Genomic DNA, 5,000 nt, shown 5'->3' with positions numbered 1-5,000 from the left:
TTCTAGTTCTTGTTATTATTATCTTTATTATCATCCTATTATTATTATTATCTTATCATTATCATTATTATAATTTTGTTGTCATTATCATCAATACCATCATTATCTTTATTCTTACTCCTCTACCTCCATTTTTTTATCATTATTATCCTACCTCCTCCTACTCCTTCTATTATTCATCCACTTTCTCCTTCTTCTTCTTATTATTATTATTATTTTTTTGTCATTTTCTACTTCTCCTTCTCCTTATTTTTCTTCTTCTTTTACTTCCTCTCCTTCTCCTACTACCCTTCTTTCCCCCGTGCTTCTTGTCCTTCTCTTCCACTTCCTCTCTTTTCTCTCCCTCCTTCTCCTCTTTAATTCCCTCTTCGTTTACTTCTTCTATTTCTCCAACCCTTTTCTTTTCTCTCCCTCTCCTATTCCTCCCATTTCTCTCCCCAACCTTCTCTTCCCCTTTCGCCTATTCCTCGTTCTCATATAAACTGAGAATCAAGGCTAGAAAAAAAAAATGCTTCCGACCCACAAGAAAATGTAAGTGTGACTGCTTACTCCGCATTTCAGAGTGGTTGTAATACGTGCCAGGAATATTGCCGCGGTCTTGGACCCTGGAGTAAAATTTCTCTCGCCCTCTCCCTTCTGAGTGTGCAGGAGTAAGCGTGTGTGTGCGTGCGTGCGTGCGTGCGTGTGTGTGTGTGTGTGTGTGTGTGTGTGTGTGTGTGTGTGTGTGTGTGTGTGTGTGTGTGTGTGTGTGCGTGTGTGTGTTTACACCGTACCTGTCCACACAAACGCGGCATCAGTACACAAAATCCACGCTTTTCTCCCCTCCCTTCGACCTTCCTTCCCAGTGCCTTTGACGATCCGAAGAGAGAAGCCGCCGCCCCTGGATGCCAGACCCGCAGAGCCGCCATTTGCTGTGCCATGCCAAGAGGCTCTCCTTCCAAGATGGCGGGTCCCAGCGTCTTATTGACTCGCAGGTCTACAGCGTCTTCTAAGCACACCGGCCGAGCTTCTGGGGGCCGGCGGGAGCGTGGACTTAAACTATCTAATTAATTTGCGTTAATTATTTATGTTTGTAATTGTTCATCTGGGTTGTTTGTTCATTATTTTTGTCCTTTTTTGAGTCGTTATATTTTTGTCTGTCTGTTGGGTTTTTGAGAACAATATTCATAAGTGATTATTCTAATTAACTTATTGTAAGTACGTTAATAAGTTTGTTTACCTATCTTGTTTACTATCTAGCTATTTCCACTTATTCATGTATTCATTTACTTATTTATCCTAACAAGATCAAAGCAAAGAGAGAATAGAAATCTCCAATTTGGAATATTCCATGCATTCTATTCGTGATATCTTCTAGTGGTAAAGGGTTGTCATATTTTTTTTCTTATGTATTTTCATTTTTTTCTGTTTTCCCTCTAATTGATTATCTTTTCCTAAGCACTATGGTTTCATTATCGGCAGTATTCCCCTTAAACATCTTCCTTTTTTCCTTTTTCTCTTTTGAATGATGATAATGATGATAATGATAATTATCATTATTATCATAACAATACTACAAATTACTACTACTACTAATAGTAATGATGATTGCAACAATAATGATGGTAGTAATAATAAAAATAATAATAATGACGATGATGATGAAGATGATAATAAAAATGATAATGATTATGATGATCATAATAATAATAATAATAATAATGATAATAATAATAATAATGATAATAATAATAATCATAATCATAATGATAATAACAATAATAATGATAGTAATAATAATAATAATAATAATAATAACAGTAATAATGATAATAATAATGATAATAATATAATAAAATGATGTTAAACACATCAATAATGATAACGATGATATTCATGAATAAATGTAATGAATAATAATGATAAGATAATTAATATAACATCAATAATGTTGATAATAGTACTTTGCATTATAGTTCTGATTGTTTCTTTCGTCCGTTGGTTCACACACATACGCATACACACACTCACACACACACACACACACACACACACACACACACACACACACACACACACACACGGACACGCTCACACACACACACATACACACACACACACACACACACACACACACACACACACACACATACACACACACACACACACACACACACACACACACACACACATACACACACACACACACACATACACACACACACATACATACTCGTACATACACATGCATACAGGTATCACCATTTTACGAATCTCTTAGAGTCATATTCTTTATCTTATCTTATTATTAATATCATTATCATTTTTACTATATCTTCTATCGTTATCATTATTACTATCATCATTATTACCGTTTTTGTTGTAAGTATTGTTATTGTTATTATCTTTTTATCATTATCATTGTTGCTGTTGCTGTTTTGTTGTTTCTATTCTGATTACCATCATTATCATTATCATCACCATCCTCATAACTGTCTTTATCATCATCATTATCATCATATTATTGTTGCTGTTGTCGTTATGAAATAATATAATTCTTCTTCGAGGCAATTTACACTGCCCTGAAGACCGTCAGTCGAGGGGGGGGGGGTTAGAAGGAAGATGATAGGAGAAGGAGAGAGGAAGAGAGAGACGAAAGGGGACTGAACGAAGAAAAGGGGAAGAGGGGGGAAAGGGAGAGGAAGGTCGCTCAAAGAGAAGAGGGGCATGGGTAAGGGGAAAGGGGAAAGGGAGGGCAAGTAGAGGGGACCTGAAGACGAAAGAGGAATGGGGAAGGTGAGAGGGAGGGGAGGAGGGGCCAGAGGGGGTTCAGAGAGAAAAGAACAGGATGGGGAGGGAAGGAAGGTGGCTAAGGGAGCGAACAAGGAAGAGGGGCAGAGGAGGAGGGACTTTCAGGAAGATTTGGGAGGATGAGAGGGAAGGGAGAAGTACCTAGAAATAATGGTAACAGTAATAATAATGATAATGATGATTATAATGAAAATGATAAGGATGATAATAATGATAATGATAATAATAATAATAATAATAATAATATTAATAGTAATAATAATAATAATAGCAATAATAACAATAAAAGAATAATAACAATAAAGAATGAAAAATAATAGTAATAATGATTCTCATAATAATAGTAATAATGATTCTAATACTAATAGTAATAATGATTCTAATAATAATAGTAATAAAGATTCTAATAATAATAGTGATAATATTTACAAAACTAACAATAGCAGTAGTGATGCTATAGTAGTAGCAGTAGTAATAACATTGGTAATGATAATATTCATAATGATGTTAATAGCAACGGTAATAATAATAATAGTAATAATGATAATAATGATAATGATAATACTAATAATGATGATAATGATAATGATAATACTAATAATGGTAATAATGATAATGATGATAATGATAATGATAATAATGATAATAATAATGATAGCAATAACAACACTGATAATAATAATAATATTGATACTAGTCGTAGTGACAATAATAACAATGACAACAATAATGATAACAGTAATAATAATAGCAATAATGATAATAATAATAATAATAATGATAATAATAATAATAATAATTGTACTAACGATAATTATAATGATGATGATAATAATAACAAAAATAACAACAGCAATGATAATAATATTAGTAATGATAATGATAACAATCATGATGATGATGATGATAATGATAACAAAATGATCGTAGCAAAACAAAATAGATAATACCATAATCTATATTATAATTCTACTTGTTTTTCGTCCGCTTGTCCGTTCATCTGTTATGATAACATTTTATGCTTGAAATTCTATTTCATTTAAAATTGAAACAAAAAGTTTGAATAGTTTTTGTATAAATTTGTTATTTTATCCTTAGAATCATATTCCATATCAACGCGAAGTTCAATTCAATTTAGTAGATGCAAAATGGGGTAGTAATTGACAATATAAGTATTATGAAAGGACACGCACACACACACACACACACACACACACACACACACACACACACGCACACACACACACACACACACACACACACACACACACACACACACACACACACACACACACACACATACACACACACACACACACACACACATATATAAACACACACACACACACACAAACACACTCACACACACACAAACAAACACACACACACACAAACACACACATACACACAAACAAACACACACACACACAAACACACACACAAACAAACACGAATCTATAAAATTCTTTTCTTATTCTAACTCGTTATTGTTGTTATTTTCATCAATGCGCTTGTTATTGTTATTACTATTATTATTATCATTATTATTATTGCGATTGGAACAGTTGATTTGTTTGTTTTTATTGTTATCATTATCATTATAGTTGTTGTTATTATTATCATTATCTTTTTTATTATTACCGTCATTAACATTCTTCTTCGAGGCAAGTACGTTGCACTGAAGTTGTGAGACCGCCATCTTATGCACATTTATCACTCCTAAGACTATCCGAAGGGGAGGTTAAGAAGGAAGAGAGGAGGGAAAGGGGAAAGGAAGGGGGAGAAGAGAGGGGCTGTGGGAGAAGGGGAGGGGAAGGGAGCTTAAGAGAAGAGGGAGATGTGGAGGGAGAAATCGAGAAGACTCAAAGAATAACTGTGTAAAGGGAAAGGGAGAGAGGTCTCAGAGATAAATAGAGGGATAAGGGATAAAGGAAAGGAGGTGGGGGGAGGGGGTAGGAGGAACAAGAAGGAAATTCAAGGGAGGGGGGGAGGGTTTGCTTTGATGTGGGGGGGGGTAAATTTCTGGAAGATCTGGGAGTGAGAGGAGTGAGAGTAACAATAAAGGAATAGAGAGTGAGGTCTCAGAGATAAATAGGGGGGATAAGGGATAAAAGAGAGAAGGATAGTAAATTATGAAAATTTTGGTAACATTGAAGTCGATAAAGATGATGTCAAAACTTTTCTATTTTTTATTGATTTTTATTTTTCAT

Source organism: Penaeus vannamei, chromosome 8 (genome assembly GCF_042767895.1).
Source record: "Penaeus vannamei isolate JL-2024 chromosome 8, ASM4276789v1, whole genome shotgun sequence".
Taxonomy (NCBI): Eukaryota; Metazoa; Arthropoda; class Malacostraca; order Decapoda; family Penaeidae; genus Penaeus; species Penaeus vannamei.
Note: the sequence above shows the minus strand (reverse complement) of the source record.